The sequence below is a fragment of the Poecilia reticulata genome, chromosome 20 (assembly GCF_904066995.2).
Source record: "Poecilia reticulata chromosome 20, P_reticulata-male-v2, whole genome shotgun sequence".
NCBI classification, from domain to species: domain Eukaryota; kingdom Metazoa; phylum Chordata; class Actinopteri; order Cyprinodontiformes; family Poeciliidae; genus Poecilia; species Poecilia reticulata.
Genome location: NC_088849.1, coordinates 23672909 through 23697776, shown reverse-complemented (window position 1 = coordinate 23697776; position 24868 = coordinate 23672909). Strand labels below are relative to the sequence as shown.

General features: G+C 37.0%; 1 long non-coding RNA gene across 1 annotated transcript in view; it reads right to left on the bottom strand.

Annotated features, from left to right (window-relative positions):
• LOC145549353 (uncharacterized) overlaps positions 1-24868 on the bottom strand; it is a 150657-nt gene that overhangs the window by 81625 nt on the left and 44164 nt on the right. The window contains exon 2 of the long non-coding RNA XR_014085289.1: positions 11078-11175. This is a non-coding gene — a long non-coding RNA (uncharacterized LOC145549353). The remainder of the gene's footprint in view (positions 1-11077; positions 11176-24868) is intronic.

Here is a 24868-nt window from a genome sequence, read left to right as displayed (position 1 = left end):
TCTCTCTCCGTTTTTTTTTTTTCCCCTTCTCCTTCCTGAGCTCTCTTGGAAAATAATTAATTGGCTAATGTTTTTCAGAGCCCAATTACCGGCTCGCCTTCTCCTCAACATGCACAATCAGGAGGCGTGACGCATATCCCCAAACCCCTTGATCACCACTGTCCTTAGTCAGCAGCCAACTGCTGAATCACTGGCTGCTTGAGTCTGTTTCTTTCTCCGTCGGCATTCAGAGTTTGATTCGCAGGCATATTTTCTCCAAACAACTGCAGCTGAAATTGTTTCCTGGGGCTCATGCTTTATGTCGTACACTTCCAGTCAGACCTTTACATGCACTCACTGGTCTGAATGTTATATATGGGCTTGTAACGATTCATTTGAACCACATTTCTCCCAGTTTAAACTGGTTACAATCGTAAAAGTTCAGTATTCACGGATTTTCTCTAAATTATTTGCCTAGATAGAGCATATATAAATTATGTTTTAAAGATGCAATGATGATTGACACTGTTGGCTCGCATTTGCAAAGCAGCCAATCAAGGAGCACCAGTCATTTTCCTGGTCGCTGATTGGCTCTTTCCCCAATAAGATGAGGAGATCACATGACTTTAGCAGCAAAGCAAATTGAGTCAAAATGATGTTTTGACTCCATTTCAAAGTCTTTTTAAGCAACAGTAGCATCAATTAAATAAACTACTTTACACACTGGGATTAAAAAGTTTGCTTTATTTCTTAAGTGCCTGGTGATGCTAATTGGCGACATACCTAAATGTATAACAACAGTAAGTGCAATGTTCAAATCAATAGCCTCTTATTCAAACTTTTTGCCATGTGAACCAAAATTGTGAACTCAAAAAAATAGTTCTGGGTCAAAAATAACAAACCTAAAATCAAGCAAATAAAGTATTTGTTGCAGATTCAAAACTTGAACGCGATTTTTATGACGGTGTAGAAAATAACTTGTAAATTTTCGCCAAACACTCGGAATTTTTGTGATTAATCTCTAAAAATTTCATGAAAATTTTCAAAATAAAATTTGACATTGAAATACAGAATTTTCCAGTATTTTTTGTTGAAATTTTCTGATGATAATCTCAAAATGTCCGTTTTTTTTTTTTTTTTACTGTTTTTGCTGTATGAAAAAAAAACAAAAAAACATCCAGTTTTCAGTTTCTTTTGGACTCGACTGATTTCATGTATTTTCAGCAATAAGAGCAGGATTTGGTTCACTTTCTTTCAAAAAGAATAAAAACTGGTAGTGGAGTAAATAAAGCTGGAGGATTCAAACCTAAAATCTGTCCAGAAAAACAGCCAATTTAAATGAACTCTGCCAATTCAACCCAGGCTGACTGATTGTAAACCTCTGACCTGAACTGTGTTTACAAACAAACTACTGACCATGGAGAGCATCAATAATGCATTTGCCAATAAAGTCATGCCCGGTGTCTCTGTGTCATGTTTTTATTGATTCAACAGAGACAGAAAACACACAAATCAAGACAGGAAAAATAGGAGTCATGACTCAAAATTGTTGAACGTAATGCTGGATGGTAAAATCTTTGAAATGAATGCATAAACACACACATCCAGCAAACGAGAACTGACCACACTCTGTGATCCTCATGTTTTTATTTGTTCAGTTTTTTTGTTTTCTTTCATTTCTTTTTTTTTTTTTTAACACAAAGTTACAAAATGCAGTTAAAAGTCTGGGCAGAGCTGCTCTCCTGGCCAACTAATGTTATTTTAATACAGATTTAACCATTTTAGTCAGTTACGTTCTAAAGAAAAATCTGCAAATAGGCAGATTTCTTTTGCATTTCTTAAAACTACATCATAATTAAACATTAAGATAATCAAGTTAACATTTGTAGGATCAGAATTGTTCTCTTTTGCAATGTATTGCATTGAAAAGTATATATTTTTTTATTCCTCCACCTCTGTTATGAAACGATTAATCAAATCAATCGTGATTAATCGATTATTTGAAATAATTGTCAACTAATACTAATGCAAAAACAGGCCATTTGTTGAAAGAACAGCATATAAAGAGCAGATACTAAATCAAAACTGCACAAAAAGATAAACATTTTGCATTCAAAATAAAAATAATTTCTTTGTAAATAAGTTTTGTCTAGAACTCCACAGATTTTTTCAAATTATTAATCCAAAAAATAATCCATAAATTAGTATCCAGTGTTTTGTTAGATGCACATAATCAACCGTTATTATATTGCATTTTAGGCAATACAATTACTTTCTTTTTTTAAAAAGTAACTGATCTTTATCTGCATCTTTTAATGAATTTTTGATATTGTGTCAAAAACGTTTTGTGTTTAAATGAAAAACCTGCACAATGCAACAATTTGCTTTATCCGATTGATCGTGAGAATAATCAATATTTCTGTAACTAAACCATAAATAAAACTAAAACTCTTTCTGCTGTATTTGTTTAAAGGGTTGTGTTGGTTTGGCAGCTGTATATGCATTTGTTTCTGTATTAACTATATAAAAATCAGCTTTTATAATTTATTCTTATGTTATGTTCTGATGTTTTAAGTTAAATTAGTGAAGGAAGTGAATATTTGATGGCATTCTAGTTCACTGTTTGGTTGTGTTGCGATCTAATGATCCCTGCGAAGGCGGTAATAAAGAGCCCGCTCCCCGTGCATCAGAGCGGATCTTTTTATTCACTCGCCTCCTTCTCTAAAATGCAGTTAGGTATGTTAAATAAAATCAGACGACCAATAAGCAAAGCCACTAAAGCGACACACTCATCACTCAGATCACCCGGCGGACCTCTGAGCTGTCAATTACTTCACTCCTGCAAGCGCGCCTCGCATACTGACGCCGGCGGAGGACCAGACCAGTTCATTAATTGATCTTTGGTATTCCCCAACGAGGACGGAGGCTCAGCAGAGCAGCGTTTGCTGATTTCGTCGGTAAAATCCACCACTTGTTCGTCTCTCTAAGCGGGTTCGGACTCGGCGGACGGTTTTAATGAGAAGGAAAACTGGTGTGTGAATGTGAAAACAAATTGTCAGCGCAGGCGAACTTGATGTACCTCAGGCTGAATATAGTCAGGGTTGCCAGGTTGGGCGGGTTTGGACTCGGTTTGGGCGTGTTGTTGGAATTTGGGATGATTTTTTACCACTTGTGGCCAGATTTTATTTTATTTCTAAGAGCACAAAAGGTTTAATAAAGGGCTGTGATTGGACTTACTCTATTGTTTCATTTTGAAATATCTAAAATCTGTCGAACATGACATCATCGGTGATTAGTAGTTATTGATGAATCATCTCTATGTATACATTTCTATATATTATAACTTTATTCTCGCAATATTGTCTTCATTGTCCTAATATTACGACTTTATTCTTGTAATATTTAAACTTTTTTTGTACTATTTCGACTTTTATTTTGTTTTATTATGACGTTATTCCCAAACAAGTTTAATCTCATAAAACTATAAGTTTAGTTTCGTAACGACTTTACTTTTGTATTACAGCTTTATTCCAGAACCAGTTTATTCTCGTAATTTTGACTTTAGTCTTGTAGTATGTCTTTTATTTTGGTAGTTCTTATTTTTCTTAGTGTTGCTCCAATATTCTGTTGTTGTTTTTTTACACACGTGTATTCAAGTGAAACTACTCAAGGTTGAAATTTGTGCTCGTTTTCTATAGAGTTGGTCACATAGAGTATGTTTCATGTGGCTGGAAACCATCAGATCTGGCAACCCTGAGTCCAACTTTCCATCACCTAGTTTACGTCAGTGCAGCAGCTTCATCTTAGATGCGACAGCTGCGTTGTTTTATTCCACTGTTTCCTGCGAGTTGCGATGCACCAGCCTCCTCCTGGACCCCCTCAGACTTGCTGATGCATTCTGTTGGTCTGCGATCCGCTCTGCCTTGTTCCGCTCCACACAGCCACGCATGACACTTGCAAACCTGCCGGCCTTGAAGTCAACATGCCGCCTGTCTAAATTGTTCTCTTCCATGCGCCGAGAACAAGCTCGATGTAATTATTCTGCCCCTCAGAAGTGGAGCGCTGGCTAAAATAAAGGAGACGTGTCTTTGCCGAGCACAGTCCAGCGCGTTGATAGACCCGTCTGCAGGCCGAGCCGTCCCTGGAGAAACGGCGAGCGGCACGGATGTCAAATACGCCGATGAGCAGATATCAGAATCCGTCCGCATTATGAACTAAAACAGACTGCTGGATGCCATTTTACTTATACTTCATACCAGAAGCTGTGAGACTCTCAAACTCCTCTCAGTCTCTCTCACTGCTCTGTCCCTAACAATAACTTGGTCACTTCAACCCCTAACCCCCCCAATGACACTGTATTTGCACTTTACACTCGGACACTTTAAAATGTTGCACTGCTAAATTTATCTTCCCATGCTGCTACATTATTCATACTTCGTCCATTTTGTACATTCCTATTAATATACATTTCATTTTTCTACTTCTTGTTTTTATATATTTGTAAACATTTTTCCTATGTATAACAATTTGATCTTGTAGCTAGTTTTTATATTTTATACTTTATATTTGGATGTAACTGGGGCCGTGACTCTCAATTTCGTTCCACCTCATGTAACACGTGATGTGAATGACAATAAAGTCTCTTGAATCTTGAATCTTGAATAATCATGTTTTAAACTGACAGATCTCATTTTGGTGCAAAGCAGCACAAGCAAAACATGAGTAGCAACGTTTGACTTTTTCCCCCATAGACTCTTAGTGTTTGGGGTGGACAGCAGGTTGCAAAAATGTGAAACCTTTTCACATTTTACACACAAAGAAACATTTTTTACTTGTGAAATGGGTGTAAAATGATACTGTTTGTTTACAAATACAATATCTTACCAAGTATTTTTAGTCTACAAAGTAGTTTCTAGTGCAAATACCTTAGTGTACTTGACATAAAACAAAACTAACTTAACTTAAGTTTCACTTGTAGGGTGAAACTTAACTTTCACCCTACAAGTGACTTGTAGGGTGAAAAGCTGTTTGCTAACGATAACTAGCATTAGTTTTAGCTGTCAAGTTGTCAACATAACGCGCTAAATCCCAAATCTACTCCTGATATATAGAAGAAATTGGGACGCAGTGCTTTGCTACTAATTGCCAACAATATAACAACTAGATAAGGTCAGGAAAAGTTTTGATTAAGACAAAAATAGCGACGGAGAGGGAAGCAGTTCATTTATGCTAGCTTGACTATGACAACCGTAACATGTAGATGTGCTGTGGAATTTTGGTTTTGGTTGAGTTAAAAAAATTTTTTTAAAAAGGCGACACAAACCAACTCTGACAGATCATCAGTAAAGCAGGTGTTTAAATTAGCTAATCAACCACCGTTGTGTTAGCTTAGCTAATAGCAGCGGTAGCTAATCTACCACAGTGAAAATATAAAAGTGTAACGTACTGAATGTTCTGTTGCTTGTGTGGAAAATGTTTGAGTATTTTTAATTTGGGTCTTGAATCTTGATACATTAGTGGAGCTGTTGTCGGTCAGTTGCTATGGCAACGGCTCTGTGCGTAGCGTAGCCGATATAGAGAACGAGAAAAAAAGAATACGAGTAGTTTTGAGTTATTATTCAACGTTTGTCCTGCGTTATTTTTCTTTTCTGTGGCGCACTGCACTAAACTAGTAATACATACGTCTCCATGTTTTATTTTAACAGAATTGTTAAAATAAAGCAACTTTTCAGCAGCATATAGGAAATTATTTTAAGTAAATAATTCCTAAATATTGGTAAATAAGTACTAATTCCACTGCCAGATTATTTCATTTATTACAACACATTTCTCCCATGTTTTAAGTGGAACTGGTACTTTTTGTCAGTTCTTGCTGAAAAGTATAAGATAGTTTTGTTTTTTTCAAGATATTTGCACTAACGTCTAGATAAATACTTGGTAAGATTGTGTGTTTTTGCAGTGAATGAATGAAGTAGAAATAGATTTTAACAGAGTTGAAATGTGAAAACATTAAAAAGTTAATTGTACACAAAAACAGATGTTTTGGAAAAGTGAGACTGTTGTTCTTTTGCTCTTATTCCGTGTTTTTATTGGTGCAAAGGATAAGCATCTTAAAGAAAGAAAGAACTTTATCTCAACTGTTTTGAGGTAAAATAATTACCTGGCATGAATCCTCCTTACAGCTACGATCAAAACAAGAACAAAAGCGAACTGGCGGATCAGAGGGAAGTAGTTACAAATAAAAATCCAGTTCAGAACTGGGGTGAGGCGACCGTGGAGCAAAAACAAATCAATAGACAGAGCGGATGAGTCCAATCCCTGCTCATCAGGAGGATCCCTGGGGATTGGAGACGCTCCCCAACACTGCCCACCCATTACCTCCCAATCCTGTCCAAATCCCAACACAAAGCCGCCGCGTCCAACAGAGCAAGCAGCTTCCTTTGCACCACAAATGAAAAACTGCATATTGAAACTATCCTCTAATATCTTGTTTTGATGTGAGAGCTTAGTTTTAGTGATGATGAAAGGGGAGCGCTGCATCTCTCTTACTTTGAAGTACTTTATTAGTGCTATTAGTGTGTGTCCTTCAGCTTGCTGCATCCAGTAAGGAGGGAATAATTATTGTAATAAAGTCTGCGAGTTACAATAAACAGCAGCGGGAGGAGGGGGTCACCTAAATTCATTAGAGGTGCAACGTGGGAGGAAGAGCTGCGGCTTTCATCCGTCAGGAAACCAGATTCAAACTTCGTTCTGCGTGGATTTTAAAAATACACTGCAAAAACAAAATCTAACCAAGTACTTTTGGTCTAGTTACTAATATAAATGTGTTATAACACTTGAAATAAGACAAAGGTAACTTAAAACTAACTTTTCAACATGATATAGGATCTTGTTTAGTCAATAATACTGATTAAAAATGGCAGATTATTTAACTTAATTCAACACATTTTTCCAAAATTTACTAAAATATTTGCAATAGAAACTCAACCAAAATTACTTGGTGGCATTTTGTGTTTTTGCAGTGTAGGGGTGTCACGAGTATGCAAAAGGTTTTGCACTGCAAAAACTAAATCTTACCAAGTATTTACAGCGCAGTTTCTTGGTACACTTGAAAGACAAAACTAACATTCATGTAACTTCTCAGTAAGATAGAGTAACTTGTTTTAAGTCAATGATTCCTTAATATTGATAAAAAGGTTTCAGATTATTTCACTTAAAACGAAACAATTTTACCATGTTAAAAGTAAATTAATCTGCCAATGAAACCAGTAGTTTTTCAGTTCAGTTCAATCCTTACGTAGTTTATTAATCCCAAAGGGAAATTAAATGTTGTGTCATATTATCTAAGGTTCTTCAAAGAGCGTTTGTGAAAGGGAAGCACCTCCATTAGCAGTCAGTATAACAGTGACTCTGAAGATACCTCTGACTGAAGACACTTTTTTATCACCAGGATTGGTTTTTTTTTTTGTTGTTTTTTTTAGTTTCTAAAATCTAAAGAATGAAAACCAACAGCAAAAATAAATTGTTGGTTGAGTTTCTTGTGCAAATATCCAACTTCACTTGAAATAAGAAAACTAACTCACAAGTTAGCAAGAAAAATTAGTTTCTTTTAAGTCAATAATTCCTCAGTTTTGATTTAAAACAGTATTGAATTCTGCACCTAAAAATTAACACTAAAACTACAACTGTAACTAATAAAAAGTAAAGTATATTTAACAAAAAAATACACTCTAAATAAAACTAACTGAATTACACAAACCAAAAGTCACAACAAAAAGTGAAACTACAACAAGAAGATAAAAGATTATTAGACCTTCCTAAATGTTCGCTGTGAGATCCAGTTGCTGCAATAAAAGATGAATAAATTTCAGCGTTTCTGCCGATAACTGTGGTCAGAGTTAGTTTATCAGTGCAGGAAAAGTCTGTGGGTGGGTGAAGGATTTGGCCTTTGATTGAGTTGAGCAGCATCCACTCTATTGGCCTGTCCATCTCTTTAATTCCACTGTCAATGAGAACAACTTTCATTCTTCATTACAGGCACGGCAGCCCATTTATCAGCTCTGAGAACCTCCGACTGCACTAGCAGGTCGCCTTTTAGTGGCTGTTTTTACGGTTTCTCTTACTGCGTTCTGGCTATAGTTTAAATCAACAGCAGAAAATATAAATGAAAGACAAGAACATCATTTATACAAAAGGAAATTCAGTCGTTCACAGGAGAATAAATGGATAAATAAAAATAAAACAAAACGCAAAATGTGAGCACACCAGAAACCAAACTTTGCTAAACTATTATCAAAAATTTACATTTTGCGTATTTTTTGTGTCTTAATTTTCTTCTAAAAGAAACTCAAGATCTTTAATCAAAAAATAAGTTTTTTGGCAATAAGTTCATGTTTTTTAGTGTCTGGAATTTCTGAAATGTAACAAATCAGGAGGCACTGCCTGTCACCTAGCAACCGAAACCCGTAACCTAGCAACCCAGGCAGAGTTCCGCCACAGCCGGTTTTAACAGGCTGCTGGAAAAGACAAGTGATATGTTGATCACTTACGGTTGTAAAATTGTTCACCTGTTTTCAGCCATTTTCACATTTAGCTGTAAACGTTAAGTTATGAGGGGGCGAACCTTAAGAAAACGCCCTTAAAACCACTCACTTTGACTAAAATCTCATTATTTAGGAATTATTTTGTGCAAAAAAAAAAAAAACATACAATGAACATGTTTTGTTGTTTTGTTTTGTGGCTTAAAGTACATTTTAAAAATTATTTGTTGCTATTAGTGGCACTTTGTTTTCCAAAAAGCTACAGAAAAAAGATGGAACAACCCATAAAATAACATTTTTATTTTTTTAAAAAACCAAATGATTTTATGTTATACATAAAGCTGGAAAAGCTGCCAACTGTTCCTAAATTTCCTTCCCCTCATTAATACCCCCAGCTGTCAGCAACATACTAGAAAGTCCTTTAAAAGTCTGGTTGATGCATCTGTTCGGTTGACCTTTAACTGGGCCAACCAGCAGATATCGATACACAGAGCAAAGTATTGACCAGAATGAATACAGCTGGGACTAAACGAGCTCAAGGACCAGAAAACAAGACCAAGAGATATACCACAGGCCAAAACAAGGTAACAAACATCACATGAAGGGCTAATAAAGCTAAAGAAAAACCCAGAGGGAACCCTATCCTGTAGCATAACAATCCCATAGACGTCCAAACTGTTCATTTTTGGGTCCAAGTTGATAGAAATGGAGGAACTAAATGATGAAAAATGAAACGATGACCCATGATTGAGGAAAATCGGAATAACATTCACAGTTTGTAAATGTAAATCAGACCATGACCTTACAAACGTCGATGCCCTCATTATGAATACATTAATATGGAACAGATCTGGTGAAGAAGCTCCAGTTCCACCAACAGTGGAAAGAAAAGACAACTAACACTAATTAACTACGTATTATTAAAGCTAGTTGTACTCCACTTTAGCTGAACAAAACTATATATGTACTATTTTCTGTTTATTTCATATACCAAGGATACCCTGTCTGTTTACCGGTACAACTTGGGTCAAATGTTTTGGGTTTCCTGCCACAAGCTATTCACTTTGTTGGAACCCAAACAGAGGAAAACTGAAAGCATGTTACAAAAATGTTGCTGAAATACTTTAGAACAAGGATATATCCAGTACAAATAAAAGACAGACTCTGGGCAAAAGTCGCAAAAGGTGCAGTTACATCAATGCTAACGTTTAATTTCTGTAGGAAGTTTTATCTGGGTAGATCCTGTGTACGAGTTAAACGCTAACTAGCTTTAGTGTGACTATTAGCTGACACTAGCTTAAAAGCTAAATACCGTTAGTCAGAGTCTTAACTATCTCTAGCCTAAATGCTAACTAGTGTGACTGTTATTTGCCATTAGTCTAAACATTATCAACTGTTAGCATCTTTGTAGAAGAAGTTAAGCTGTAGCTGTTAAGTGCTGTTAGCCTATGTGCTAATTACCATTAGTTGGGCCGTTAACTGTTGCTAGTCAACCGTTAGCATCTTTGTCGAAGAAGTTAGGCTTTAACTGTTGGCTGACTACTGCTAGTGTGACCGTTAGCTGCCTTTAGTTTACACATTAACAGTTAGCATCTTTGTAAAAGAAGTTAGACTGTAACAGTTACTGTAACTGCTGCTAGCCTAAATGCTAGTTACCGTCACTATTACCTTTTTACTGCCATTAGTCTAAATGTTATTATCCGTTAGCATCTTTGTAGAAGACATTACACCGTAAGATTTAACTGCCATTAGTTTATAGGCTAACAACCGTTAGCATGTTTGTAGAAGAAGTTAGCCAGTTTTATGATTATTTGCCTTTTGATTATATGTTATTTATTCATGTACTGGTATATTGCAAGTATGAAATTGGAGATTTATTTGTTTTAGGAATGTAATATATGCTAATTTTATGACTGTTTATCCATACTGCTTCATTTTGTACATAATATGTAACTTCCAGAATAGAGTCTGATTTGTTGAGGCGTACCTGTACATGCATGCATGCGACATCTACACAGGTGAAGCCGCCCAGCAGTGCAGGCAGGGGTCGGCTACTTCCTGAAGGACATCATGACTTTGCAGGCTTGTATTTTTTATACATATTTTTTTAAAGAGAAAACTCGTGACCATCTGGTTGCAGGACAATCTCAGGACAGCAAAGACTAACACACCTGCTGTTAGGTAATGAGTCTGTCCACAAGGATTACACAAATACATCCAAATCTTTACGCCAATTAGAGGTGAGAACTGGAAGTTTGTGCTCCAGTCAGTTTAGCTGATAAACGGCTTCTATTTATACACCATATATATATATATATATATATATATATATATATATATATATATATATATATGTGTGTGTGTGTGTACTTTTTTGTTTTTTGTAGTGTTTCTTAGCAATCATCAACTTTTTTTTTGTAGTTAACAGAGGTCCAAACTGCAACCTGGCTTTTGGGAGAGGAGTTTGCAGATGACAACAATAACAAATGCATTGACTAAGCAGGAAAAATCCACATACCATGACTTAATGTATGGCTTCCTCGCGAGGCTTTGCTTACCTGCACACATTTTTGAATACGATCAGCACTCCTTCTCTGCACAAATCCCTGGACTCGAGTTGTAGGTGGAGGTTTGAGAGAGCGAACCCTCTTCCCGCCTTTGGTTTCATTGAGGAAGAGCAAAAAAAAAGAAGGTTATTTTTCCATGGAGCTTCAATTTATAATCCCTGGTCATTGCAATCATGGGCCGTGAATTTGTTTTTGTGATACTGACTGGGTGTACTCCGCCAGCGGTATTGATTTCTTTCTTTTTGTTTAAGATTCAATGCGTGGGCGGCAGGATGATCATTTTGATTAGGCTGGAAGGGAGGCTGATTTTCACCCTCTATGTGTTTGCAATGTTGATAAGACTGTGACAAGTATAGGAAGCATGAATAATCCATGAAGTAAAGATGTATACCGTGCCGCTTTAACTTGAAAAGCCATTTTTCAGCTTCAGGATTTTTGTCACAAATCTGATACTTTTTTTTTTTTGCCTTTTGAGGAATACATTTTCAAAGAATGGAGGATATTTATCTGCACCTAGCTAAGACATTTAGCAGTTTTAAACAAAGTGCTGCACCTTTTTTTAGCTTTATCTAAACGGGAAGCTGCCATTACAGGTCACTGCATCACACGACTTTGACTACGCCACTACAAAACTTAAATTTTCTTCTGTTGTATAATTCAACTCCACTTGAGTTCAGGGTCAGGATATTTAGGTAAAGAGCATCAGTTACAGCAATGTTTTTCAATGTGGAGGCCACCAGGGGGCGCTCAGAAAGATAGAAGGGATATGACAAAACAAAAATACAAAAATACAATTGTTTTTATTATAATATGCAATCTGTTTTTCATAATGGCATATCAGGGCCATTGTGAATAGAAGAAAAATGAATATACGTCTGGCAAAAAACAGACATTTTGAGATTAATCTCAGACATTTTCTAGAAACGATGGAAATATTTCAATTTTAAAAATTGCAAATTTGTTACAAAAAATCTGAATTTTGAGATTAAACTCAGAGATTTTCAATAATAAAACATGTTTTTCAAAAACTTGCAAGTTTTCGAGTTTGAAAAGTTGATAATTTGCTAGAAAACAGTTTGTAATGTCAAATATTGGCTAGAAAAAATTTCAAAAATTTGAGATTAATCTCAGAAATATTCTAGGAAAACTTGGAAATTTCTGAGTTTTAAAAAAAGTTTTTTGGTGGAAATTTACTCTTAATTTTTTTCTTTCTACAATGACTCAACGTTTTTTTATTCATTTTAATAAAACATAAGTGAAATTTATTCAAATGTTATTTTTTATGCTCTTCTTTCTGTCAAATTAATCAACCTGCTTTGCTTCTCAGGCTCCTTCCAGACACACAGATGTTACGTTTGCTCTCATTTCTCTTTAACTGCTTAAAATTATTACAGGATGTTTTGCTTTGTGAGGTTTTCCTTGTTGTCTCTTTAAGATGCTTAAACTTATTTTTCAGCAACATCTTAGTCCTAATGATGTTGCCATGCAGTTTTATCACTAGTTTGTCTTTTTTTCTATCTGATTTAATTGAAGATAAACAAATTCACAGGCACTTTTATTTTTGTGACAAAGCTGTATGAACAAATAAGTGGTTTTCGTTCCTGCTCCATAGCTGTGGTTAATATTGATGTGGGTCACCTAATATAGCAGTAAAATGGCAGCTAGACGTTGTTTTTTAGGATTGGGAGCCTCCAAATTGCTGTTTTTGATGTGTTGATAACAAATAACAAGTTGAAGGTAGAAAACAATCACTACTGATTCTGAGGTCGTTCCACCAGCTGAATTGCATGTTGGGGTGAACCGGTTGGACCAGAGCAATCAGTTGGAGGTTGTCTTTCAGTTTTAGAGCCCAAATTGTTTTTACACACCGGCTTCTCAAGGTTTTAATTTAGGCAAACACACCAGGCTGTCAGTTTAAAAGAAACGGACCGACTTCTGTTATCCAGTAACTGAAAAACAGAAACTGTAATCCAGATTACAAATCCAGAATATCACCAAGTTTTTATGCAGAAACTACATATTAATAATTTTTGTTGGCCTCATACTACGATTCCTGATGATGCTCATTATTGCGTAATATTACCCAGAATGCTCAGCTCCATAAAGATAGTCCCTGAATTTACAGCTTAATTGGCTGTGTTGGTTAGGTTGTTTAATTCAATTCAGCGCTGCTAGTCCAGCTCATTTGCTTTTGCTTCTTCCCTTTAAATATCTAGCTATATGGTTAGAAAGCTGGGCACAGAGATGTTGGAGTAGGGGATTTGAACTTTGCTCGATACGGTAGATAGAAAAGATGGTTTGAACTGCTCTTTGGTTCTACTCTGGTAATTGGGGTCAAAGTTCAGGGATTATTTGAGCTTTTAAGGGTCCATTTCCTCCAGTCCTGTTTGATCAAATTTAATCCAACTGTAGTTTGTTTGTCTAGAGTTTGGTTTCTTTGGGGAGGTGTGAATCAAACCAAGAACGTGAACCCGGGTAAACTTACAAACCTCGATTTCGTTTGGTTGAAGTGAACTCTGGTCCGGTTCAAATGTGGACGCCAAGTGGACTAGAGACCGCTCCAAAAGCAGAAGGTGGACTACAGCGCAGGGCATTCTGGGTAAACACAACTAAAAACAAACACGAGAGTCTAGCACTAGCTGAAGAAATGATTGGTAGTTGAAAGAGAAAACCGCTAAAACCTGATACTACTCCATTTTTATTTACATTTTGCGAAAAAGTTGCGCTCAATGTCTTCTTCAGAGGTTTGTGTGTCATTTCCTTTTATGATTTTCAGTGCAGCGCCCCCACAGGCAAGGAGGGGAACAGGTTTTAAATTAGTTAATTTTTTTGACACAGTGCAATGTGAAGGAGAACCGCAGCAGCTGAAAATGTAACAAATGTAGCAGTTGAGGGCGTTAACTACTGGTTGACACCCTCAACCACATCAAACTGTCATAAAACAGACATTCATCAATTTAATGATTTTTTTACTAAAAACTGCAGCGTTTTACGTAGGCGACATGACAGAATAAAGACCCACTTCAGTTACAGTTTTGAAATAAATCCAGAGATGGAATCTAATGATGGTGAATTAAAGTGTAGGTGTGCACTCTCCACTCTCTGGGGTGACTCAGAGAAACGGGTCCTATAGCAGCGGGAACCAACGGTACCAAACACCCACGCTGACATGGGAAACAAAACCAAACTTTGGTTTGAATGAAAATGATAAAACGAAGAGATAAAAATTCCAGTTTAGTCAGCTATCCAACCTTTCTGTGTTTGTACTTTATGCTACGGCTCAGCTTTGAAACTCCAAGTATCTCCAACAAACAAACCAACTTTCAAATGAGCTCTGAAGAATAACATGAACCAGAACACAGAACAGGGGAAAAAGTTTTTAAGTGTTGCAGTTTAGTTTTTTAAAATCAGAATCTCTGGATCTGAGCTTTAAAGCTGAACAAAACATGTTCATTATATTTTTTGTGCTCAGAATCATTCTTAGATAATGAGATTTGTTTCAGGATGAGCTGTTTTATTGTGTTCCGTCACTTTAAATCTAAATAAAACTGCTGCCAGGGGGGGTGGAGCAGTTTGGGTTACTAGGCAACGGGCTGGGGTTGCCAGGCAACGGCGTGGAGCCCTTCTAACGTGATTCAACTCTAGGAAGGTTTTTGAAACGGCTTGTTTTCCAGAAACTAAAACCTGTTTTTAGAGCAAGTAGAAACCCAAATGGAAGTACGAAAAAGTAAAAAGTGGGAATTTTACATAGTAAAAATAAAACAAACAAAAAGCTCTACAAACACTGAAAGTTCAGCACAATTAATCGCATATGAAATAAGATGTAAACCATTAAAATGAGAATCCTTAAAGCCTGGTGAAGGACGGTGGAGTTTAACAATCATAAAAAGAATCCAGATTTTCATCGAGTCTCCGTCTGACGACGGTTTTCTTTACCACTTTAAAACTCCAGGTGCCGATTTCCCTCCTTACTGCCAACATGAGCAAAACGATGAAAGTTAAAATATTCCCCAACGTGTCCTCCAGTAATTTAACATGTTTTGTTTACAAAACACTCCTGCAAGTCTTGTTTCTTTTTTTTCTTCGGTTTCCTGTCGAGACTTTTCCACCTACATCATGTTTATCCCCTTGGGTTCAGTATGTTTATATATATATTATTTTTTCTTTTACTCTTGTCTGTTTGCCACCAAAATCATGCACGGCATCTCCGGGATGAAGAGGGGAGGAAAAAAAAACACATTTAAGTCTAATTTCCATACAGCATGTCTGCTGAAGGAGTGATCTAGTATTCACTCTACCATATCTGTCAGAAATATTTGTCAATGGCAAAACTATTTCTTGAAGAATATTTGTCAAACATCCTGGAAGAAGTGAGAATATTACTAAGACGCAGTTCAACTGAGGACTTTTTTCCAAAGCGTTAGTAATTTTTCTGCTCTTTTTTAGTTTGATTTTGAGTTCAAATGTTTTTTAAATGGTTTAAGCTTCTCTTTTTCTCCATAAAAGTCCTACTATCCAATGCAAATTAGGGAATCAAACGTGGTTCTGTGTTGATGATTCCGATTAAAAACTTAAACTTGTTGTTTTCACACTTAAATGTAGCTTTATTTATTTTTTTGTCTCTAATCTCATACCAAATGCAGCTTTAGCTCATAGGGGAATGAGTGTTTTGGCGCTTGTATTTCACATTTTCAGTCCTTTCATGGTTTTGAAACATGCTGATTATTCGAAGAGGCTCATCTGACGCATCAAACGTTGCAGAAAATATCCTTGCGAACTCTTGTAGGAAAAATGAAAATGAAACTATAATCTGTGATGCCTCGCTTCAGCAGAAGTACCAGTTTAACTAAAGTAAGTGTTTTCAGCAGGAAGAAGGAAATGCTCAAAAACACAACAATCAAAGTACGGCAGGATAAAGAGTCTTAATTTAGAGGAAACTACTGAAACCAACAGAGGGTTATGTCAAAACCTTGGGATAACTTAAGAGATCAATCTATTTATCTCAAGATAAAACTAGTTCACATAGCAATTTTTAAAGATTTTACTTAAAAATTGTCCGTCTAACAAGCTAATATTACCTAAAGCTAACTTGGTAGCTTGTAGCTCTCTGGATAATTTACACTGAGTAGGCTTTTTGAAACCATTTTTTCTACTCATTAAGATAATAAATTGTTTTTTTCTTCAGTCTTACAATGGCACAAGCATAAAAACCACAATATATTGACTGGTGAACGTTGCAAACATAACCTTCATACTAACATCATACTTGGATGTCAGAAGAAGTTATGGAAAAATAATCCCTAAGTTGGGAAAATGTGTTTTTCTGATGGTTTACCTCAGTTCAATTTGATCTATTCTCGTGGAAAGACTCTACAGTAATTGAAGTGTTTTCCCGACTGATAGTCCGGTAAATTTGATTTGATTGGGGACCAAATTTGCACCATTTGTTAAAATTTTCAGCTGCTGCGGTTCACGTTCTCACTGTACTGTCAAACAAACCAAACCCTTTGAAAAACATGTTCCCCTCCTCACCAGTGGGGGCGCTGCAGCAAGACCCACTGAAGGAAACGACACAAAAATCTCAGTGAGGAAGACATTGAGTCCAACTTCCTTCTTCACAAAATGTAAACACAAGTGGACTAGCAGCAGATTTTCACGTTTGTAAGTTTTCTCTTTTGTTGTTGGTAAAATGCAACAAACCATTTATCCCACTAGCGCTATGCTAGCAAGTTTGTTTTGATTTATTTATCCAGAATGCCCTTCACTGTAGTCCACTTCCTGCTTTTGGAGCGATTTCCAATCTGCATGGTGTTCACATATTCTTCTGAACCGCACCAGAGTTCACTTCAGCTGAACCGAGACCAAGACTTTAGGTGGACCAGAGTTCACTTTTTTGGTTTGATTACACATTCACACCTCCTGAAACAAACCGGACTATCCAGACAAACAAATTGATGTGAATGCACCCTTTTTGTTTGTCTGTTGATATCATGCTTAAACAGAAGGAAAAACATTTCTACACTACAATATTTGGCCACTCCATCCATCTCTCATCATCCAGCATGCTAAATAAAAATATAAAAGTTATTATTACCAGGATGAGGGTTAATAAAAAATAACATCTATACTTCTCTATAAATCACAAGGAGGTTACAGTGTTCATTTCGTGTTGAATAAGATTCCTCTCCTGGTGCACTGAGTCTGTGTATAAAGTTATTGCTTAAGGCAGGAATGACCTGAAGCCGACCTCACTGCAGCAAGTCTCTCAACCAGAGGAACCTGGTGCTTTGGTTTGTGCTGAGGTTATGCTGTGCTGTCCCAAATGTTGAACATCTTTTGTAACATCCGACTAGAGGCTGCGGTGTAAAGGCCAAGTTTGATTGGATTTCCTTTTATTAGATGTTTTTTGCTAACTTTAATCCCAGTGCTCCAACAGGTCACCCTCTAACAAAAACAAAATGGCTCCCTGAACCTCCTCTCTACACTGCAAAAAGTCCCCTTTCAAAAACAAGAAAAAAAAGTACAAAAATAGGGTATAATTTTCTTAAAATAAGAAAAATTATCTGCCAACAGAACAAGAAAATTTATCTTGTCAAGATTTTCTAAAACAAGAAAAAATATCTTACCAAGATAAACCTACAATATCTTAAAATTAGTGTATTTTTACTTAAAACAAGCCAATTTTACTTATACGAGTAAGATATATTATCTTATTTTAAGAAAAATTATCTCAAGTAAAGAAAATGTTACTTGACACTGAATTTCTTAAAATAGCGTAAAATTTTCTTATTTTAAGAAAAATGTTCTATGTATTAAGAAAATAAATCTCATATATTCTATTTGTATATATAGATAGATTATATATTATATATAGATACAAAGATCATCAATCATCTTATTTTTTACAGTCTTGTTCATATACAGGAAAGTTTAGGTTGTTCTAACAGGATGATCAAATTTTGGTTAAAAATTAATTGAAATAATATATAAAATTGAATACTCACTTCAAAAAGTATGAGCCAAACTTTTAATTACAGTAACAATGCTACAACTAGCTAACTGTTAGCTGCTAACAATGCTAAGTTTTATTTGTTTGAAACCATATTTATTTACTCCGGTTATTGCTGCTATTTTTCCCCAGACTCTATAAACTCTTCAGATCTGCTCTGCCGTTGTGCTGCTCCTCACTATTCGAGCTACACAGTTAAATGCTGTTATTTTGTGTCCATTAGCCTCTAAAAACCTCCCTTCCGAAGGTGTTTTTCTTTCGGTTTTACAGCAGGGACTACGTCAGGAGTCCGTTTTGCCCTTTTCCCACTTCTCCCTAGTCTCCATTATCCGCCGATGTACAGCCCAGCTTTACAACCGGCTGTTTCCCCGGTGACCTCCCGCTTCGGCGTCCGCCGCCTCTCATTGCCTTTGACCCTGTTTGCCATGCAGGCTGTAATTGTCACTCGCTCAAGGCTTTTAAAACCATCAAAAGCTCCTCAGTGCTGGGCGTGTGGCAGTATATCTCGGCTCTCATCAGACCGCTGTCCTCCAAGAGCTAATCCAGCAGCCCCCGAGGTGGCTGATCCAAACCAAACTAATTATTTTGTTTAACCGCTGCGGCTGGAAAACAGCCACTGCACTTTCAAAATGAAGGTCCAGAGCGAGGCGTCTCAACACGATGCTATCTCTTACGTTCTCTCTCCTTTTCCAGCTGATAGAAATGTCTCTCTTTCTGTTTTTGTCACAATAATCTGTTTCTTGAAACAGCAGCCACCATTTTCAAAGTTTTTTCTTCCTCCTTGTGTGTGAAGTCGGATGTGCTATATCCGTAATGGAAACCTACCAGCAGCGTGTTGAGGAGAATCTTTTTCTCTGCCCCTGAAGTCTGGACCTTCCCCGGGCCAGCAAATATATCAAGCAGCTTTCCAGTTTGTGTTCTGCTCTCAGAGGAAATAGGCTCCCTGAGGCTTTGAGGCCTTCTCTTGATCCCTTGGTGATACCGAGGATTTACAGGGACTCTAGTGATTAGCCAGAGGGGAAATGGGAAAACAGGGGCAATCGCTGCCAGCAGTCCCACATCCAACAAATACAGACACACACACTGATGCTACCATAGCAGGAAAACATCAGAACATTCACACACCTTATAATCGTATTATCACACACCCCTTTAAGACGCTAATGTCTCTGATTAGGAGTTTGTTTAACAGGTCAAATCAAAGCAGTTCAAAATTAGGAGTGAAGTTAAAGGATGAATGGTTTTCCAAAGATTGAGGTAATTATTTCGGGGTACGATTGAGTATTAGGGTCATGCTAAGGAACAAAATAATTAAATTATGAGAATAAATTTAGAATATTACAGGAATAAACTTGTATAAGAAAAAAGTCGAAATGTTACAACTTTATTCTGGTAATATTTTGACTTTATTCTCGTCGTTTACTCTGCCGTATCAGGGTATCCACTCATCCTAAAAAGATATTTAAAAGCCTTAAATCCATGTATCTAAAATTAAGGCCTTAAAATACATTAAATTAAGTTGGCTCTAATTATTTCTTGGCAGGACTTTTTAATCCCATTTATTCCATGCAGTTTATTCCTCCTGGAGATTTTTGTGTCAGGTAACAGTTTAGCATCTTTGTTGCATTTTGCGACTCAAGACCGTTAGCAGCTAGCTAGCGGTAGCTGCTAACATACCCTTGCTAACTGGCTAGCTGGCTTTTTAGCGTCACTCATGGGCAATTTAAGCAAGTGATGTTACATTTCACTGAGTCTAGGAGTGAAAAAGTGGCAGATTATTTCACTTATAACGACATTTTTTCCATGTTATAAGTAAAATAATCTGCCGTTTGATCTAAATCAATATTCAATAAGTATTTACTTAAAACAAGCTCCTTTATCATCCTGAAAGGTTGCTAATAAGTTGGTTTTGTCTTATATCAAGTGAACTAAGATATTTGCAGTAGAAACTAGACAAAAATACTTGTAAAAGTTTGTGTTTTTGCAGTTTTATTGCATTTTGTATTTGTTTTTGTCACTTTGTAATTCAGTTTGTAGACGTTGAAAGGTGTTACATAAATAAACTTTGATTATATTTTTTATTTAGAGGTATCAAAGGCTATGAAAACTATGCATCTTTTTCTTTCAGTTGTACAATTAAGAATAAAATGCAAAAAGCTCAACATTGATGAATGTTAAGCTAAAAACAAGCCAATAAACCTCTAAATATGTCTATTCTGCCATAAAGTTTATGTGATATAATTCCCTGTTTTTCCCTGTTTTTCCGAACTCGGTGTATGAATATGCATCCTCTTTGTTCCCTAACCTTGGAAATCAGCATATCTAAACAAATCAGAGCTCCTTGATATTGAAAATGGTTGTAGCAGTCCCATATGTCCCATCTGGCCTTGAAGATAAAACACTGAAGAGACATGGTTTGAAAGTACAAGCTCTTCTGCTGCAGTGTAAGTGTATTATTCGTATTTAGGGCTTGTAGTCGTGTAGCACGCTGGCATTTGGTTGATCTTATCCTCTTTCTGTAAGAGATAAGCAAAGGCCAGGATCAAACTGGCTTTATTTGGCTTCATGCTGCAGAGGAACGTCCAGCTGTTAGCTGGAGCTGCAGCAGAAAGAGTTGGACCTGAAGACTGATGAGAGCGTTGCATCATTTATTTGACGGCGCCTTAAAAACCGTAAAGGTTAGCAGAACGACTTACGGTGTGAAAAGAGGATCAAAGAGGTTTTAATGAAATAAAAGTAACTCAGTTACTGCACTGCAGGCGCCAGGATGAACGGATGAACGGGTGGATGGATGAGTTAAAGAGAAACTTTATAGCCAGAGAAATCAGTGGAAGAATCTATAGAAAGATGGATGGATGGATGTTAAGGTGGATGGATGAACAGTTGGATGTTCAGATGGATGAAGGAACAGTTGGATGTTGAGATGGATGAAGGAACAGTTGGATGTTCAGATGGTTGGATGTTCAGATGGTTGGATGGTTGGTTGGATGTTCAGACCGACGAATGGTTGGTTGGATGTTCAGATGGATGGATGAACAGATGGATGAACGGATGGAAATGATGTTGATTCTCCAGATTCAAATCACTCTCAATCCTTCTCATCCTGAGCTTTTAATAAAAACATTACCGTGTACAACAGGATTATATTTCCACATTTTCCATAAAACCAATTACGAGGACAGTGGTGAATGTCTCTCCTCCCAGAGGACGTCCAACGTCTCAACGTCTCCGCTCCCTCTGGTGCTGCTTTGCTTCTGGGGTTGCAAAAAGCAATTAAAGGCGCCACCTGTTTCTCGGTTCCTCTGCCTCCGCTGCTGGATAATTGGAAACCTCTGTCTATTGGTGTTGGCACTCGACCTCATCTGCAGCTGATATTTCACACAACTGGCCCTTAAAGCTGCAAATGGATCCAAAAACTGAGCAGTGAAACCGTCTTTTGGGCTTCTGAACGGTCTAATCTTTTGTTGTGGCAGATTCAGGTGTTCGCTGACGTTTGGGAAACTTTACGGCACAACGACGGGACTTTTTAACTTATTTATTGGGATCCAGCTATTTGGAGCTAATTAATGACGGTGAGGGATTGCCGTACGTGCAGGCAGAGCTATGAGCAGAGACCGGCCAATCAGCATTCAGCATGATGTCACTTCCTCTTTCATTTACTTCCTGATCTGTGATGATTTCTGTCAAGTTTTTTAATCTATTCATGTGTTCATCCATCCGAACATCCAACTGTTCATCCGTCCATCTGAACATCCAACCGTCTGAACATCCAACCGTCTGAACATCCAACCGTTCATCCATCCATCCGTCCATCTGAACATCCATCCAACTGAACATCCAACCGTTCATCCATCCATCTGAACATCCAACCGTTCATCCGTCCATCTGAACATCCAACCGTTCATCCGTCCATCTGAACATCCAACTGTTCATCCACCTGAACATCCAACCAACAATCCATCCATCTGAACATCCAACCGTTCATCCATCCATCTGAACATCCAACCGTTCATCCATCTGAACATCCAACCAACAATCCATCCATCTGAACATCCAACCAACAATCCATCCATCTGAACATCCAACTGTTCATCCACCTGAACATCCAACCAACAATCCATCCATCTGAACATCCAACCGTTCATCCACCTGAACATCCAACCAACAATCCATCCATCTGAACATCCAACCGTTCATCCGTCCATCTGAACATCCAACCGTTCATCCATTTGAACATCCAACCAACAATCCATCCATCCATCCATCCAGTCATCCGTCCGTCCGTCCATCCATCCATCCATCCATCCATCCATCCATCCATCGTGTTGGTTGTACCAGCTGAGCTGAAGCTCTTCGCTGCCATTTTAAATATTACACAGGTTGCGTTTTTAGTTTCTCTTGAAAATACAGTTTATGTATTTTATTTTATTTTTGTGTTTGGTGTTTTAGTACTTTTACTATTTTTTTATTCAAACGTGCTTTATAAAAATAAATAAAATTAAGAATAAATTGATAAAATAAATCATTTTAAATGTGGATAGTAGATAGATGAAATAAAAAGACATAAAACTAATAGATGAATAAAATAAGAAAAAAACATTAAAAAATAAACATGGATTGTAAATAAAAATAAACTAATACATTTATATAAATTAATAAAATGCATCAATAGAAAAATATTTACATTTATTTAAAAAATCTGGATAATAGATGAATAAAACAAAAGTAAAAATATAGAAAGAAATAGGTAAAATAAAGAAATGCATAAAAATAAATGAATATGCAAAGTAAAATAAGAACTTAACTGAATATAAAATAAAATTTTAAATTAGATAAAAAGTAAAAAAATTTATATTTAATAAATGAGGAATAAATTTGTAGTTAGCTTGAAATATTTTGTTTTTATCACATTAAAACATAAAACCATGATGAGTAAATAAATGAATAAAAATGTGGTAAAAATAATGAAAAACGGATAAAGAACAGATAAAAACAATAAAATCATAATAAATAAAGTGGATCATGAACTAATTTAAAGTTTTCAGAACAAATTTTACCCCCGAAATAACAGAACAAAGGAAACCAGCTGCCTGCTCCTCAACATCAAGACGTTAATAAGTTTGATGCATGAGGTCACTATTGATCATTATTGATCTCAATCAGCAAACCAATACCACTAATATCCTCTGTCTGTCCAGCTGCTGTTCATCTTGTTTATTCCCTGAGTCCGGAGCGACGTGGAGCAGGAAGCTTCATGCGTTGTTCCAAACCGACAGTCTGCAGCTTCACGCACAGAGAACTGCAGCTCGATAATTGTAAATACTAAAGTATGAAATCATTATATGTCTCATAAAGTAGACAGCTGGACTTAAATGAGTCATCTGTTTAAGTGGCAGCTGGCACTAATGGAAAACCGCGGCTTATATATCACTGAGCAGCCGGAGTTTCTGTACGGCAGAACCTCCGTCTCTGGCATTACAGCCCGTCGTACGGAGCAGAAAACACCACAAAAATATCCTTCACTGCCCCAAGATAAAAGAGAAAAGAGAATAAAAATACCATATGGGAAGGGCAAAATTTAAACAAAAATGCTGGGTACCGAGGGGCTGCACAGTGGCGCAGTTGGTAGAGCTGTTGCCTTGCAGCAAGAAGGTTCTGGGTTCGATTCCCGGCCTGGGGTCTTTCTGCATGGAGTTTGCATGTTCTCCCTGTGCATGGTGGGTTTTCTCCGGGTACTCCGGTTTCCTCCCACAGTCCAAAAACATGACTGTCAGGTTAATTGGTCTGTCTAAATTGTCCCTAGGTGTGAGTGTGTGTGTGCATGGTTGTGTGTCCTGTGTGTCTCTGTGTTGCCCTGTGACAGACTGGCGACCTGTCCAGGGTGACCCCGCCTCTCGCCCGGTACGTTAGCTGGAGATGGGCACCAGCAACCCTCCTGACCCTGGGTAGCGGTAAAAAAAAAAAGCTAAATGATTTGCTCAAAGTCAGAATTCTCAGTCTTAAATAAAGTTTGAATTCTGGGATTAAAGTTATGAGAAAGTCAAAATTTTGAATTGAAATAAAGTCAGAATTCAGAGATTGAAGTTTTTAGGAAAAAAAAGTCAGAATTATGAATTTTGAGGAAAAAAGTCAAGAGTTCTGACAATAAAGTAAAAAAATGCTGAGAAAAAAATTTGAATTCTGAGATTAAACTCAAAATTTTGACCAAAAAAAGAGTTCAAAGTCAATTTTTTTTGTTCAGCAGCCCTGATCCTCTTCTGTATGATTCTTCCTCCTGCGGGGTTTTTATTAACCTTTTCACTTTTCGGCCTCATTAACATCCCCAGTCTGCAGAATGGAGGTAAAGGAAAAAAAATGCAAACTTTTCAGCTTTTCCAGCCGCCAACGTTGGACTCAAACAACCTCTGCATCCGGCCAACCATGAAATTGAGCTCTTACCAGGTTTTCCTGGTGACAGAGAAAAATCACGGCAGAATTGATGGTGGCTGTTAGAGCATCTAGAGAATCATATTGTCTGGTCTTTGGATCCGAATGAAATATTCATTGGCCAACACATTGGTTGTGCGCATGCGGCGGCGGCGGCTGCTTGGGAAGGAGAGTCTTCCTGCTTCTAATGACTTGGACGTCCTTGACAACCAGAATGTTCTTTAGCATCATTAGAAGGAAGTGAATAATCAATCATCTCCGGTACAGTTCTTCTGCGTTGTTCTATAAGTAGGTTTTAATGCGACTCCTTCCCACCAGGATGAATAAAATGACACACCAATGTGTGC